Source organism: Macaca nemestrina, chromosome 17, assembly GCF_043159975.1.
Source record: "Macaca nemestrina isolate mMacNem1 chromosome 17, mMacNem.hap1, whole genome shotgun sequence".
In the NCBI taxonomy this organism is placed as follows: Eukaryota; Metazoa; Chordata; class Mammalia; order Primates; family Cercopithecidae; genus Macaca; species Macaca nemestrina.
This window is the reverse complement of record NC_092141.1, coordinates 87,968,533-87,985,688: the sequence shown is the minus strand read 5'-3', so window position 1 is coordinate 87,985,688 and position 17,156 is coordinate 87,968,533. Positions and strand designations below refer to the sequence as shown.

The 17,156-nt window shown below is 46.7% G+C and overlaps 1 protein-coding gene and 1 long non-coding RNA gene across 5 annotated transcripts in view; one reads left to right on the top strand and one right to left on the bottom strand.

Annotated features, from left to right (window-relative positions):
- Positions 1–284: 284 nt before the first annotated feature.
- Positions 285–12,435, bottom strand: LOC105469253 (uncharacterized). 3 transcript variants are annotated; one of them, XR_011615218.1, is made up of 4 exons: positions 12,241–12,435; positions 9,883–10,046; positions 1,266–2,212; positions 285–665 (listed from the first exon to the last, which is right to left on the bottom strand). It is a non-coding gene; the product is annotated as an uncharacterized lncRNA (long non-coding RNA). The 3 variants fall into 3 exon arrangements; XR_979878.2 differs by lacking the exon at positions 285–665 and adding an exon at positions 6,250–6,311 and having other exon boundaries at positions 857–2,212; XR_979879.2 differs by lacking the exon at positions 285–665 and having other exon boundaries at positions 857–2,212; positions 12,241–12,423.
- The window catches only part of LOC105469252 (calcium activated nucleotidase 1), an 18,551-nt gene continuing 13,829 nt past the window's right edge, over positions 12,435–17,156 (top strand). Inside the window, exons 1-2 of one of the 2 annotated variants that reach the window (XM_011720079.3) lie at positions 12,444–12,535; positions 16,668–16,777. The gene's annotated coding sequence lies outside the window, so the exon portion shown is untranslated. Of the gene's footprint in view, positions 12,536–16,667; positions 16,778–17,156 lie in introns of both variants that reach the window. The other variant, XM_011720078.3, reaches the window with a different exon arrangement.

Genomic DNA, 17,156 nt, shown 5'->3' with positions numbered 1-17,156 from the left:
GGGAGGATCACTTGAGCCCAGGAGTTTGAAACCAGCCTGGGTAACATAGTGAGACCCTGTCTCTACAAAATATAAAACAATTAGCTGGGCTTGGCAGCACACACCTGCAGTCCCAGCTACTCAGGAGGCTGAGGTAGGAGGATCCCTTGAGCCCAGGCAGTCAAGGCTGCAGTAAGCCCTGATGGTGGCATTGCACTCCAGCCTGGGCAACAGAGCAAGACCCCCATCTCAAAAAAAATAAAAGCTATGGATGATGGGAGATTTATTCTTTCTCTTTACCCCATCCAAGATGGTTTTGGTGTTGAAGAACTGGAAAACAGTTATCTTTAACATAATTCCAAGACAGAACTCAGAGGCCCAATATAGTGCAAAGTTGTACAAAGACAGCTGAGTTGTAGAAAGAAGGCTGGTCCTCTCTTTCAGCTGCACCTGGCTCATCCTACTAGGAGGCCTTGTCCTGGCTCTGACTTACCTTGAGGCAGCCTGGGGATGCTACCAAACTTCAGCGGGCCTTAGTTTCCTTATCTATAAAGTAGAGATAGGTCCAGGGTCTCTTATCTGGAGCCAAGGAGGTCAGATGTGTTCAGAGTCAGGTGCAAATATCCCACAGAGCATCTTACCCAGTGGGTTTTGGGCGGCACCCCTTCATCAAACACTTGAATATTCTGCAGTGGGATGAAGGCAAACCATCCACAGTCTCAGGACAGTTCAAGTCACATTGTTCTGTCAAATTTGTGTGTGTCAAATTTAGAGGAAAACTAAGTTTTCAGAGCTTTTGCATTTCAGGGATTTGGGAGAAGTGATTGTGAACCTATAGTTTCTCACATGATTAATAAAAAGGCTGGTGGAGCAGACACAGTGTTTATTGCAACTACCATTATTACAAGTATAATCTTCCTTCCCTCTTGGGAAGAGGAGGGAAGGAGGAGATTAGAAAAGAGATTACTCATTTTCCTTGAGGCAGAAACTGGGGATAGGGAGGAGTGGTATCAAATGTAACAAAGAGAGTCTGGGGTTTCCCAAGATATTGTGTGAGACCCAAGGCTCGGAGGCCTGGGAAATTCCAAAGAATAGGAGTTGAGGTCTGAGCACATGTTAGGTGCCGCCATCTTGGCTCACAACTCAAGGCAGCAGGCGATGGACAAAGACTCACAAGGCCAGCTCCCAGAGAATACAAGCTAGTCGTCAATAAAATGGACCAAAAAAAAAAAAATCCCAAATAGAGAGCATGCCAGGTTCCTAATGCTCTTTGTCATCAACTTCACCTCTGCTTTGTAATTGTGAGTAGGAAAGATGGAAACTTTGGCAAGCAAGAGATGTCCTTGTAGAGTGGCTGATTTTCTTCCATCCCAGCCTTAGGCGCCCCCAAGCAACAAGAGGCAGAGTGTTTTCTCTTTCGCAAAATCCTTCCCTGTTGGGCAACAATAACAGATTTCAAAAACAAAAACCAGCCCTGGGGGACTTCATCAGACCTGAGATTGCGGGTCAGAAGTCAAAGCCACCTTCCAGAAAGACTGAGTCCCCTCCCCAAGGTCTCTCTCTTAGCCCCCCAAACCCATCCTAAAACTCCCTAGGAGCTCACATCTACACAAGGGTGTCTGGATCAAAATCCCTAAAGGCTTCCTGAATATTCCCAAATTCCCATATTCTCAGTCACGGGTAGGTCCTAAAACGGGAAGAAGTATTTCCTGGAATGCCTGGCAGGGGAGGCAGCATGTCCTGTGCCCTCCCCAATTTGGTAATTCTTTCTCTCTCCCTGGGCCTGTCACCACCACTCGCTGGGTCTGTTTAGTTATTGCTGGAAAAAGTACTGTGACCTCGGTTAAAGTCTGCAAGACACTCAGTTCCAGATAAGCACAGCATGTCATTAGCAGCACTGTGATTTTTCCCACCGCGGCCCTAACATCCCGCCTTTCCCAGCTATTTTGGGTCGGGCTGCCCAGTCATCCCACAAGGGCAGAGATTGGTATTGCAAACTTTGAATTCTGTTCCCAGGGGTAGCGACCAGCCGGCTCCGATGGTGACGTCCCACTGCCAAGGGGTGGGAGTGGGGAAGAGTCTCCACAGAGCTTCAAAGAAGCTGCGAAGATGGAAAAGTGGAAACTTGGCAGACAGATCCAGCCTCCCTGGCCATTGGCCCATGCTCGTGGCTCCTGGATGGTGCTGCCCACGTTCTGAGCAGCTCGGGACAGGTGGAGATCAGGACTGGCAGCTGCAAGGACAGACCAGGTGAATAGGTTTCTTTATGGTCCTCACACCTGCAGAAAACCAGGAGGGCAAGGGCGTTCCCTCTCCCAGGAAGCCATGCCTTTCCACAGAAGTCTCCCCTGAGGCCATGTACACGTGTGCCTTGCACTCTATCAAGCCAGTTAATTTCCCTATGCCTCAGTTTCCCCAACTCTGAACATTTACTCTCCTGTTTTGGCAATGAATGCTTTCAGTTACATGGAGACAGGCATATACTGAACGATTAGGCAATATTTTACGTGATAAATAAGATGGGAGGGCCCCCTGGTGGACTCCCCAGTTCCAAGCACTTAACTATGAAATGAGTGAGTAAATGCATAAGCCAACACATGAATGAATGGTTTAATAAAGAATGTCTTGTCCTTTATGCAGAGCCACAGAAACTAAAGAGAATTTCCAAAAGGAGGCTATGGTGAAGTCTCTGATGATGCAAAGAAGACAAGGAGAATGGAAATCCAATGAAAGCCTGATTATATTTGTTGACCTTAAGGAGAGTGATTTTATGGCACAGCCTCTCTGGAAGGGAGGGTGCGTTCGCTCACGGTATGCAAATACCCTTTGACCCAGTAATCTTTCTCCTAGGAGTTTCTCCTACAGATAAATTTAGAATGGTGCTCAAATAACTAAGTTCAAGGATATCCTCTGAAGCATTGTTGTAGTATAAAAAGATCATAGATATCCTCAAAGGATATCATTAGGGGCCTGGTAAAATAAATTCCACACATGGAAACACCATGAAGCTCTTTAGAGAATAAACAGCTCTCTATATGTGATCTGGAACAATCTCCAAGCTATACTGTGAAGTGAAAAATTACAAACCCTTAGTGAAAAGCATTAAAGAAAATCCAAAGAAATGGAAAAGCAAAACATGGTCTTAGATAGAAGACTCAATATTATTTTTAAAACAAACAAACAAACAAAAAAAACCCCTCAGTTCTTGCCCAATGAAGCTACAGATTCAAAGCAATTCCATTCAAAATCCTAGAAGGTTGAAGGTGGATAGGGTAGGAGGGGACTTGTCCTACATCATAGGAAGGCTTATTATAAAGACATAATAACGAAGATACTGGTATTGGAACAGATGTGATCAAGTATATTAGTTCAACATGATAGAAGGCCCCCCCGACAAAGATCTATGTGTGTATGAAAACTTGATGTATGACAAAATTGGCATTGCACATATATCAATGGCGATGGGATGGATCAATTCCTAAAAATACACAAAGATGGTGAGGAATCCACAGAAAAAGAAATGTAAATGGCCAAAAAGTATAAGAAAAGATAAACAACCTCACAGTAATCAGGCAAGGAGAAGACGTTGATTACCATCAGATTGGCAAAATTAAACCATCTGATGATGTCTGTGGAGCTGTTACTGGAAAGGGTCCCGAACCAGACCCCAAGAGAGGGTTCTCAGATCTTGAGCAAGAAAGAATTTGGGATGAGGCTGGGCGCGGTGACTCAGGCCTGTAATCCCAGCACTTTGGGAGGCCGAGGTGGGTGGATCATAAGGTCAAGAGATCGAGACCATCCTGGCCAACATGGTGAAACCCTGTCTCTATTAAAAATATTTTTAAAAATTAGCTGGGCACGGTGGCCTGCGCCTGGAGTCCCAGCTACTCAGGAGGCTGAGGCGGGAGAATCGCTTGAATCCGGGAGGCAGAGGTTGCAGTGAGCCGAGATCATGCCATTGCACTCCAGCCTGGGTGGCAGAGCAAGACGTTGTCTTAAAAAAAAAAAAGAAAAGAAAAGAAAATTTGGGACGAGTCCACAGAGTAAAATGAAAGCAAGTTTATCAAAAGAGTAAAGAGGCTGGACGCAGTGGCTCACGCCCATAATGCCAACACTTTGGAAGGTCGAGACAGGCGGATCACCTGAGATCAGGAGTTCGAGACCACCCTGGCCAACATGGTGAACCCCCCATCTCTACTAAAAATATAATTACCCCTATTTACCCCTATTCCTGCCAAACCTCTTGGGAATGCAGCCCAGCAGGTCTCAGCCTTATTTTACCCAGCCCCTACTCAAGTAGCACGCCTGTAATCCCAGCTACTCAGGAGGCCGTGGCATGAGAATCACTTGAACCTGGAAAGTGGAGGTTGCAGAGAGCCAAGATTGCGTCACTGCACTCCAGCCTGGGCAATAGAGTGACACTCTGAAAAAAAAAAAAAAAAGAAAAAGAAAAGAAAAGAAAAGAAAAAGAAAAAGAAAAAAATGGCTACTCCATAGGCAGAGCACCCCAAGGGCTGCTTCTTGGCTATTTTTATGGTTATGTCTTGATCATATGCTAAACAAGGGGTGGATTATTCATGAGCTTTCTGGGAAAGGGGCAAGAATTTCTTGTAATTGAGGGTTTCTCCCCGGCATAGACCATACAGGATAACTTCCAGACGTTCCCATGGCCTTTGCAAACTGCCATGGCGCTGGTGGGAGTGTTTTTTAGCATGCTAATGTATTATAATTAGTACATAATGTGCAGTTGGGAAAACTAGAGGTCACTGTTGTCGCCATCTTGGTTTTGGCAGGTTTTGGCCGACTTTTATACTGCATCCTGTTATATGAGCAGGGATATTGTGGCCTGTATCTTGTGACCTCCTATCTCATCTCAGATCCCAGGAGCTTAAAATACCTTAACCTCCCAGGAATGCAGCCCAGCAGGTCTCAGCCTCATTTTACCCAGCCCCTATTCAAGTTAACGTTGCTCTGCTTCCAATGCCTCTGATGTATTTCCCCACTCCTTTTTACCAGAGGACCCTTAATCCTAAGGGTTGTAGAGATAGGAAGATTCCTCTTCTGTAGCTTCTTCAGGCTAAATAGCGGTAATGATATTCTCGTCTAACTATTAAGCTCTTTTGTATTCAGGGTAGACAGGAACTCAGTCAGAAAGCATCAGTATAGTGAGGGCCATTCATAACTCTGAGTTCCAACAAAAGGTGGTATCTGGAAGACTGGCAAATGTTCAATTTAAGAAAACAGTGAGTAAGCTTATTCTGCATTCCTACACAAGGAGTACGACAGGAATATATTCCACAATAGTAAAGCAAAATAAGTAAAATTATCTGATATGGTTTGCATCTGTGTCCCCACCAAATCTCATGTCCAGTTGTAATCCCCAAAGTTGGAGGTAGGGCCTGATGGGAGGTGATTGGATCATGGGGGCAGTTTCTCATGAATGGTTTGGCATCATCCTCCTTGGTTGTGATAGTGGGTGAGTTCTCGTGACATCTGGTTGTTTAAAAGTGTGTGGTACCTCTTCCCTCTCTCTCTTTCTCCTGCTCCTGTCATGTAAGATGCCTTTCCCCCTTTACCTTAGACTAAGACTAAAAACTCCCCGAGGCCTCCTCAGAAGCAGATGCTGCCATGCTTCCTGTACAGCTTGCAGAACTGTGAGCCATGAAACCTTGTTGCTTTATAAATTACCCAGTCTTGGGTATTTCTCTATAGCAGTGTGAGAATGGACTAATACTTTATCCCAAATACATAAGGCATTCCATTAACTGGGCAACTATTGGAACTAAGCTGATACAGGGTTGCTAACAGATTCCAATATGTGCCCTGATCCAGATTTTTCTTATGTTACCCATCTCTATTATTTGTTCTGAGCTGTGACCAGAGATCACTGGTTGGATCACTGAAATAAGCAGGGTCAGTCTAGATTGCAGGAAAAAAAAAACAAAAAAACAAAAAAACAAAAAAAAATAATGAATGAGACTAGAATCTAATAACAAGTGTACCATAGTTTTTGAAACATAATTTTTCTCTCTCCAGTCCCCATTTTTATTAAAAACAAATAATGGTAGGACTTACTTGTTTGAAAAATAAGCCTTAGTCTTATTATACTTGGCATGATCATTTGCATGAAGTGCAGCAAGAATAATTATTCTCCATATAGGCTCTTTTTACAAAAAAAAAAATTGGCTTTGATGGAATCTTGTTCCATAAGGAATCTTATATTTGACTTTTTAAAGCCTTGCCCAGTCATGGGTTTATGTCTTCAATTACCTGTATGAGTTGGGTAAATTTCTCTCCTCTCAAGGTCCCAATATAACTTAGGGCTTCTGGACCTGTCACAAAGTGAGATTCTTTACTTACCACATGGCAGGAACCCTGTACAGGGACTGCATAGACAAGGTATAAAGCCAGATTTTCCAAGAGCCTTTTATTAGCTCTATAAGTCAACTTTGATTCCTTAAGGCAGTTTTTTTTTATATTTGAAAGCAAGCCATTCCATTCAAAGCCTTAGTAAAAACCAATTTCTCCAATTGTGTCCTGTTACAAAAGAAAACAGATCTTTATTGCACTTATGCAAATAACTATTAACATATAGCCATAAGTTAAGAATACTCACAAATAGTTTTTGATTTTTGGAGAAATCAGGTAGAGAAAGAAATATGCTCCAAATTTTGTTTACAGGAGTATATTTTACTCAACTGTTAAAAGTTATAAATAGTTCAAAAGAAAAGTTTGCTTGACTTGGAAAACAAAACAGAAAGGATCAGCAACATTTTATGCAAAAGTCATAAAAAGATTATTTCGGTCTTTCATTAGTGTGTGCAATTAATTTCTGTTTTGCTCAATATTTAAGAACACATTAGTTTTCCAAAAGAGTCTTGGAAGCTTTTTTTTCCTCTCTATTTTAATGGCATGCTTTCCAAAGTTATCAGACACTCACATTTAAGAGTAATTGTCAGCATCCTATAGCTGGTTATAAACCTTCTTTTGAAGAGGATTAAAACAAGACAATAATTGTCTCTGAATGACAAAAAATGTCTTAGAAAAGCCACAGTCAAAGACACAATTGACAAGGAAATTTCATTACTTCTGTAGCATACAATTTTACATAACAATTATAATTATTACTGATAACATACACTAAGTCACCGATAACATACACTAAGTCATTATAGGAATTTCCCATAATTTTAGAATGCATACCAATAACATATTTACACAAATATTGTCTAAAGAAAGTCAAACACCATTTCATACTTGACAATGCTTCCTGTATGATTTTAATATACCAAATAAGCCGAATAAGTCTTTTTTGGACTTTAGCATTTTTACCATCTCAAAGGATTAATCAGGTCAGAAAAAGACATATTTAGAATCTGATTTTGGAAAGTTGGTCAAATATCAAAGGTTTAAAACACTTGATATCATAAAATAAAATTCCAGGTCACTATAAGTCATTTATGTAGCCAAAATGTTAACTCAACAATTTTAAAAAGGCAAAAAGCTTTACTCAGTGATAGAGGGAAGATTTAGCTCTTCAAACAATCTGTCTCTTTCCTTTCCCTTCTTTTTCCTGTAGTTTATTTAAAAGGCAAACAAAAATCTTTCATTATCTTTTTTTTTTTTTTTTTTTTTTTTTTTTTTTTTTTTTTTTGAGACGGAGTCTTACGCTGTTGCCCAGGCTGGAGTGCAGTGGCGCGATCTCGGCTCACTGCAAGCTCCGCCTCCCGGGTTCCCGCCATTCTCCTGCCTCAGCCTCCTGAGTAGCTGGGACTACAGGAGCCCGCCACCGCGCCCGGCTAATTTTTTGTATTTTTAGTAGAGACGGGGTTTCACTGTGGTCTCGATCTCCTGACCTTGTGATCCGCCCGCCTCGGCCTCCCAAAGTGCTGGGATTACAGGCTTGAGCCACCGCGCCCGGCCCATTATCTTTTAATATTACTTGAAAATCTTGTTCAAGAGAGAAAGCCAAATTTCACCTTTTCGTGAGTGTACTATTGATGTCAAATTCAATTCCTAGTAAAACTTTATAGACAAATTTTTCTTACTTCAATCAGTTTGACCATAATTTAAGGTTTTCATAAACCTTTTATAACCCTTTACATTTTTTTTTTTTGTTAAAGAGTACACCAATGCTCCAAGAGAACCCTGTTGTGCTTTTATTCCAATGTTCAATTTATGGAAAAACTGAATAATACTCCTTTAACTTTAGCCAATATGTTCACACAGAGAATGGCTTTTACAAGATTAATCTTTCACAAACCTTCCACAACTTGCTTAGACCTTCCGTTTTCTCCTGAAAACAACTCTTTAAACCTCCAAACCAGGCAAAAAACAGACTGCTTTCCCATGCCTTCTTATAATCTTTTACCAAATACACATTATACTTTCCTTACACACAGTGCATGTAAAAGTGTTTCTCCAGTAATGTCAGTTACATATGGTGTAATGTTAACTCCTAGCAACTTTTATTTTTGGTGAAGAACCTGGTAAGTGATTTTGTCTACCAGGTGTAGAGCTTAGGGCACCAGAAAAAAGTGCAGATAAGGTCTGACTCCTTCCAGCATAGCTAGGGGCATGGCTAACTCCATATGTTCCCAGGCCTTACGTAGACACTAATGGCTCCAAAGAAAGTAAATTGAACAATTACCAAAAGTCAAAGAAGTAGTTTAGTAAACATAGTATCTGACTTACCTAATTTAGACCAAATGTCTAAATTTCCAAGACATTTTTATTTTACCAATAATCTTTAAAACTGCCTTGCTTTTCCAAAGATGACTAAAGTCATGTGAACAAAAAGGCATTAACATTTTAATTTTTCTGGTGAAATATTTTATTTAAGTGCTTATTTTTCTTTAAGCCAATTAAATAGAGCTCTTTTATATATTTTGGTTGTAAAACATTACTCACAGGGATGGTGGAAACCAAGAGAAAGTACCCCTACATGGTCACAAGATCAAGCTCCCAAGGGTATAAAATAAGACGAGGGGGAATCCTCATCCAGTTTTTGTTTTAGTGACCTGCAGCAAAGTTGTCAACTGATCAGTTTGCTGGGCCAGGTTGAATAGTGGGCTTACAGGGGTCCTAGGGCCACATTCCATCCTATGATACCCGTTTTATGACAGAATGACACAGAAAGACAAATTTACAGCACAAAGTACACAAGATTCGTCACAGCCTAAGACTAGCCTCACAAATCCTTTTTCCCATTCATCAAAACCTTGCAGAGGAGACACTGATTTTTACCATTCACTCAACTGATTTGCATAGAGAGGGAGAGACCAGAAGCCTGACTGGTAAATTCTTACCCTTTTGTCAGCAAGATGGAAGAGTAGATAAGTCACCCAGAGTGACAGAGAAGATAGACAAGGGAAAGGCGAGAAAGAGAGAGAGGAAAGGGAAGGGAGAAGAGCATTGCCTGTGGTGCATTGCAGAGGTGAAGCCCTCACGAAAGCCAGATAAAGACTCATCCATCAGAGCGACACTGAATCAAAAGTTCAGGCAGCTGCTTGTCAAAAAGGGATCTTTTCCAGCAGTCCCATCAGCTCCCAAGCTTCCCCCTTTGGGGGAGGAAAAAAAAAGCTCCCCAGGTCCCATGATCCCACACATACCTAATCCTGTCACCCACAGCCATCAGCAAAGAGGACATGGCAAATTAATCCAAAGAGAACGGCGGTTAACATCCTGCAGTGCCGAATCCATTTTTAACCAAGAAGGCTCTTACCGAGGGTGGCCTCTAACCTTCCTAAGTTGGGCCTCGAACCCAAGTTTGAACAAGTGTTCTTGTTCTTTACTAAGAGGGGCCTCCAACTCCCTGTGTCTTAGGAGGGACTCTAACTCTCCTAATTTGGGCCTCTAACCCAATTCCATCCATTATCCTGGATAAAATGCCCCACCACTTACCCAAAGTTGGTCAACTGGTGCTGCAGTCTATTTCTCTTGGGTCAGTGGTCTCTCCAGTATTGTCCCTTCATGGTTTCTCAGCAAGATGTTACCAGAAAGGGGTTCTGATCCAGGCCCCAAGAGAGGGTTCTTGGATTTTCCACAAGAAACAATCTGGGGCAAGGCTGCAGAGTAAAGGAAAGCAAGTTTATGAAGAAAGTAAAGGAATAAAAGAATGGCTACTCCATGGGCACAGCAGCCACAAGGGCTGCTGGTTGGCTATTTTTATGGTTATTTCTCGCTCATATGATAAACAAGGGGTAGATTATTCATGAATTTTCTGGGAAAGGGGTGGAGATTTCCTTAAAACTGAGGGCTCCTCCCCTTGTTAGACCATCTAAGGTAACTTCCTGATGTTGACATGGCATTTGTAAACCATCATGGTGCTGGTGAGAGTGTCTTTCGCATGCCAATACATTATAATTAGTGTATAAATAGCAGCAAGGACAGCCAGAGGTCACTTTCATTGCCATCTTGGATTTGGAGGGTTTTGACCGCTTCTTTACTGCATCCTGTTTCATCAGCAGGGTCTTTATAACCCATATCTTGTAACCTCCTATCTCATCCTGTGACTAAGAATGCCTAATCTCCTGGGAATGCAGCCCAGGAGGTCTCAGCCTCATTTACCCAGCCCTTATTCAAGATGGAGTTGCTCTGGTTCAAAGGCCTCTGACAGAGCTACTGGATCCCTCATCCATTGCATACAGTTTTATTTCATTTTATAAAGGTTAAAATAGACAGAGTTAAACAATATATTGTTTAGGGACACATACCTATGTGCTAAAATTATAAAGTAAAGCAAGAGAATGATTAACACAACATTCAGGATTGTGGCTACCACCTCTTCGGGGTAGTAGGTTGTTGAGAATAGGAAGAAGAACCTGGAGAATTTAAAGATACAGGAATAATGTGTTATTTCTTAAGCTGGAAGGCATATGTAGATCTTTTAGAAAATAAAAGATTTGAATATAATTGTCACGTGCGTCTGTGTGAAGAGAGTCCACCAACGGGCTTTATGTGAGCAACAAGGCTGTTTATTTCACCTGGGTGCAGGCAACTGAGTCTGAAAAAGGAGTCAGCAAAGGGTAGTGGGATTATCATTAATTCTTATAGGTTTGGGATAGGTGGTAGAGTTAGGAGCAATTTTTTGTGGGCAGGGGGTGGATCTCACAATGTACATTCTCCAGAGTGGGGAGAATATTACAAAATATCTTCTTGGGTAGGGGGAATATACCAAAGTACATTATCACAAGGGCGGGGAGGGTGTATTGTCATAAGGTCAATCGATCAGTGAGGGTGGGGCAGGAACAGATCACAATGGTGGAATGTCATCCTTTGTGGTTCTTCAGTTGCTTCAGGCCATCTGGATGTATACCTGCAGGTCACAGGGGATATGATGGCTCAGCTTGGGCTCAGAGGCCTAACAATTAGGAGTATTATGTGAGACATGGTTGGGACTCAGTTTAGCATGACAAGAAACATTAATGAATTCAAGAAAAGTTTGCCTCCTCTCCAAAACCAAAAGTGCATAACAGTGTGTTCAGCACATTTCTATTTAAAGTAATTTAAGATTCGTGTTTATGACTTGTTTGAATACCATATAACATCCTTCAGAGGAATCACAAGAAACTAGAAATAGCGATCGCCTCTGGGCAGGGAATGCAGAACGGCAATGGGAGGCTTTTCACTGCGCACCATTTATATAATTTGAATTCCTCCTCTTGTGTACCTGTTACTGAACAGAAGGCTTTTGAGAGAGCTGGGGGAAGTAGCAGGTGTGGAGCAGGAAAGCTGAAGGTGCAGATGGGCGGGGGGCTGGTGCACCCTCCTGCCAAGTTCTACTGCCAGAGGCTCCACGGCCACCAGGCCTTTCTCAGAACTTTGGGATGGAGGAGAGCGGGGCCCGGGAAGCCTTTTAACAGAGCGCCCTAAAAGATCTCGGGGGCTGAGGCTAGAGAGGGGAAAAGAGAAATCAAAGACCCTTGTTTGGCAGGTTTGACAATTGCAGATTAGTTTCAGGGAAACACCCACCGTCCCCACCCCAGGACACTACATCCTCAGACCTCCCCGATTCGGGCTTTGCAAACTGGTCAGCAGCACTCTGGAGGAGGCTGTTCTGAAGGGCCAAGGAGAGGGGCTGTCTGTCTGAGAATGAGGATGGCAGAAAGGGCACACGCTTTTCAACCTCCCAAAACTACGAGGGTCGGGAGGCCCATGTAAGGGGGCCCTACCGTCTCGCTCGGGGAATGAGACCTTCCCTCCCCAGTAGCCTTCACCCCCGCCCCATGCCTCCCACCACAAAATATCTGCTTGGCCCACATTCCAGCGCAACGCGGTGAAACAGGGCCCTCGTGTGCCAGCGCGGACTCTCGCGCCCCTCCAGCCTGCAACCAGACAGCCGCTCCTCCAGCGCGCAGGCGCGGGAAACAAAAACCACAGCTCCCAGCAACCCCCGCGCCGTCCCTGCGCAGCCGCAGAGCAGAGGCTGCCGGGAACGTGGGCCCAGAGGCGGGGCGAGCGCGCGCGGGGCGGAAGTCGGTAGCCGTCTTCTGTCCCTGCTGTTAGTGCAGCCGAGCCCCGCCGCCCGCGGGCACTGGAGCCAGCCCCGCAGCGGGTGAGTGACTCTGCGCCCGCGGCCGCCGGCGCCCTGCCCCCGTCACGGGCCTGGGTCCCCGTCCCGGAGCCTCCCGCCGCGTCCCGCCCCGTGACCCCTCAGGCCCCCCTCCCGTCCCACCCGTGCGGGAGCTCTGTCCCCTGACTCGCAGACTGGACTGGGACTCTGCTCTCTGACCTGTGGGAAAGTCCCCTTCTTCCGACAGGCGGTGGAGACCACCCCCTCTGACTTTTGGGACACCTCTTCCCTGGGACTAGCGTGGGGACCATTCCCCTCTGATTAGTGTGGCCCATCCCCGCTCAGATTAGTGTGGGACGCCCCCCCCCCGATAACTTTGGGGACCATCCCGCTCTGACTACTGTGGGGGCACCTTGCCCCTCTGCTTAGTGTGGGGCTCCTCCCCGCTCTGATTAGTGTGGGGACTATCCCCCTCTGATTCATGTGGGACGCCTCCCCGCTCTGGCTCGTTTGGGGCACCCCTCCTGGGAATGACCCCCCTCACCGCCCTCTGACTTCAGTTACCCCTCCTCTGGTCTATGCAGGGTCTCTCTGGACTGATAAGGGAATTTTCTCCCTTTGACCGGCACTTTGTCACACCTGTGGCAGGCTCACCTTCCCCACCCCATCCCAGTCCTTGCTCTCCCTGCCCTCATCCAATTTGGAGTCCTCCTCCAGGCAGCACAACTCACTCTCATCTTTCTGCATGCAAATGATTCGCTCTCCCCACCACACCTGTCTCACACCCCTACTGCCATCCGGTCTGGATTCTCTCATCCTCGAGGATGGCACCTCCTTGCCAGACCATGTTGCCTGGTGCCTTTGCTTCTCCCTCCGAATGGTCTTTCTGTTGCCCTCTGTGTCCCTAGGTTTGGCACAGAGCACCTGTGCCCACTCTTCCATCTGCCTCCAGCAGACACAGCCCTCTGCCAGGCACCTTTCCTCCTTAGTGACCCCTGGAAAAGCAGTCTCTTAGTGCCCCAGCTCCGTTTCTCATTTTTTTCTTGGGGTTGTATGCCCTACGGCCTCTCCTACCACATTTCCAACAAAGCGGGGGTTTGGGAATGTGAATCTCTTGGTGTCAAGTGAATCTGGCTAGCTCTCCAGTGTAAGGGCCCAGACTGGAAACAAGTGTCCGGTCATAGAAGGCTCCTAGAAGGAAGCGGGTGTGGCAGCCCTTCAGGATCCGCTGTCTCCCAGCTCCTCCTCCCTCTCCCTCTGAGGAGCTTTGCTGAGAAAGGTCCCTCCAGGCCTGGGCCGCAGACCCTCCCTCCAGCCCCACCCCAGGCCTCTCAGCAGGACCGTCTGGCTGGAGCCTGTGGAACAGCAGTGGGGCTCCTCCCAGGTGCTCCTCCCTGCCGGCCTCAATGAGCCCTCTATCCGAGCACAGGCCCCTGCTGAAAGGCACATTGAAGGAGCCAACCCTCTCCCCTCTGGACGTGGCAAGGGTTTCCTGTTGGGGCAGCCCCAAGCATCTTCACGGCCAGGACTCAGGTGAAGCATGGATTTGTCCAGGCACTGTCATGAGGCCACCGCAGCAGTGTGGGGACCAAATTCTAGTGTCACTTTTTCATGTCCAAATTAACCTGATCACAAAAGAGAATGACACGTCACAAGGTGGTAGAGGAAAGCATCCACTCGCAGCGGGATAGGACCCCTGGACCCCGGGATGCCTCACTGGAGGGAGTCTGAGGTTTGACGCTTCTGTTCGCCAGAGGTCTCCTTTCTTCACCTTAGGCTATAACCATATTTTCCTAGCCCGTGGCTGCTTAGTCAATGTGTTGGTGTAAAAGCTCTTGGTACTCCAGAACGTTTTCACTCGCCTCTCACTGTGCACCTGGTCTGCAGGGCCTCCCTGAGCTGCAGAGTGTGTGAGGAGACCCAGGGTGTGGTAGGAGCAGTTCTCCTTGCCCTGTGGGTGTTATCACCCTGCCACCTGGATGTGACTTTCGAGGTGTGTGTGTGTGTGTGTGTGTGTGTGTGTGTGCCTGTGTGCCTGTGCAGGCTCCCACAAGTACATATAGCCCGTCATCAGAGTTTTGGTACTTTCTGGCAAACATATAGGTAGATAGGTAGATGTATAAATGCTGTAGTGTTTTCTCTTTCAAAAACAGAAGATCTGAGAGTTGGAACTATTGTCCAGGTCATGAAATGGGTCAGTACTATCACAAGGAGGTCATTTTTCTGTTGTTTGTTGAATGGTACCAGGGATGCTGAGAAGACACAGCGTTGATTCTTTTCACTCAGTGCATTCTGAACTGTCGAGATTTTCTGGAAAGCTCTTATGAAATGCCAATATCAAGGGAATTAAAAACTTTTATATTAATTTTTAAGAATGTTCATATTGATTTTCCTTTTACTTTAATCAAGATGGTTAATTAGGAGAAAATCATCCTGGCGATAGAGAAGTCTGGGCAGACGTTCTGTTTTTACTTTTGGACCCTCCTCATCTCTGTCATGCGTGCAGTGGTCAAGTGGAGCACCTAGTTCCCAGGCAACACTGCTCCCCCCGTCCTCTGGGATGGTTCTATGGGAAGTGAAGAAGGCACTGAAATGAGGCTTAAGAGTGTGTGATGCCACCATGTGGGGGTGGGGCAGAGGTGAGACTGGGACCCCCTAGAATGGTTCTCTAGGTCTTGCTGGGTTGAATGAAAGTCCTGGCTATACAGCCTTTGTGTCCCAGGAGCCGGGCCCTGAGGAAGGCGTGAGGTAAGAGGGTGGCAGTAAGCAGGTGGGCTCGCGCAGGTGCTGCTACGGTGTGAAAGCCAACCCTGATCCAGGTCCAGCCCTGATCCAGGTCCACGGGGTAATGATCCCATCCAGTTATTCTCATGCACTCTGGAAAAGGACACCTTCCCAGATGTGTGGTGCTGTTTGGAGTGTGCCTTTCAGCTGAGAAGGTCACTTTTTGGCTAAAATTCCTCCGGGTGTAACATCGATAATACAAATTAAGCAGATGCAGCCTCTTTGCAATGCAGTAATTGCAAACCGGAGAGGATTCTGAAGCTGTGCGCCCACCCCATAGACAGTGACTGGTCCTGGCCCTTGGAAAAACCTGGAGGCAATTCCCCCTCTTCCTCCTGTGATTGGTGGAGGAACAGCCCCCCGAGATGTCCATGTCCTACCTTCTGAGCCCGTGAATATGTCACATTACATGGCAAAGGGGAACTAAGGTTGCTAATCAGCTGACCTTAAAATAGTGAGGTGATCCTGGATTTTCCCAAGGAGCCCAGTGCAATCACAGGGGCCTTAAGAACAGAAGAGGGAAGCAGAAGAGCCAGAGGGAAATGATGGCCAAGAGGCTTAGGGAAGTGCAGTGGGCGGGCTTTGGAGAGGGAGGAGAGGCCACCAGGCGAGGAATGTGGGTGCCTCCGGAAGCTGGAAGAGGCATGGGAATGGGTTGCCCCGAGAGCCTGAGAAAGGAGTACAGCCAGCCCATGGCCCGTGTTAGGCTTCTGTCCCACAGGATGGTGCCCGCTGCCTGCCGTGTGCCAGATACTAGGGGCTAGGGACCGGTGCAGAAGTCAGATCCTGAGCTTGACCTTTAAGGAGGGTGCTGTCTGTGGAGGTGGGATGGCCTAAAGGGCAGACTCCCTGTGACCTTCTCCTTCCTTCCTGGTTTCCTTGTGCTGCCCACGCCCGAGCAGATTTGATGTGGAATTTGCAGGTACAGTAGCTTCACACGTGCCGAAGCAGGGATCAGGTAACGTTTTCAAGGAGTCTGGCCCATAGCAGGCATTAATAAGTGTTTCTTTGAGATGCACCACCCGTGTTCTCTCAGATGCTGTTAGCACGAGTGTTTGAAGGCCTTGGCTCCTGCCTTGGCTGTGCTGAAGAGTCTGTAGGTCAGCAGGGTTTGCCCTGTACTGTGGCAGTGAACACAGTGGGCACTCTGAGGCCTGCTGCCTGCTCTCTGGGTGAGGGAAGGGAAAGGAAGGTAGCTCTTCTCCAGAGATAGGGGGTTGGCGCACCTGCCACCTGCCTACCTGTCCCTTCCGAGGAGGTGGGGACTAGGATGTGGTGGCCTCTTAACAATGCTATGGCTTCCTGCCCTGCCTGGATCCTGAAAGGGAGGAGCCTGGCAGCCCTCAGTAAACCTGCTGGTTCTGCCACCTGTCCTGTTCCACTCCTGCAGGAAGCTGGAGAAACAGACCCTCTTGGCTGTCTGCTGTCCAGGGAGCCGCTGCTCCCTTCATCACAGCCTTGCGCAGAGTGCAGCGGCAGGCCTGGGGATGGCCTCAGGAGGTAGGTGGCCCCGGAGCCTGTGGCTTCTCCTGGGAAAGGGCAGCAGCAGGGAGAGGCCTCCTGGGTGTGCACAGAGAAAAGCACACTGTTTCCCTAACTCCCTGCTTCGTAACTCCCCGCTCCCTAACTCCCTGCCCCCTAACTCCTTGTTCCCTAACTCCCCTCTCCCTAACTCCCCACTCTCTAACTCCCCTGTGCCTAATTGCCCTCTCCCTAACTCCCCTCTCCCTAACTCTCCACTCCCTAACTCCCCTCTCCCTAACTCCCCTCTGCCTAACTCCCCTCTCCCTAACTCCCCTCTCCCTAACTCTCCACTCCCTAACTCCCCTCTCCCTAACTCCCCTCTGCCTAACTCCCCTCTCCCTAACTCCCCTCTGCC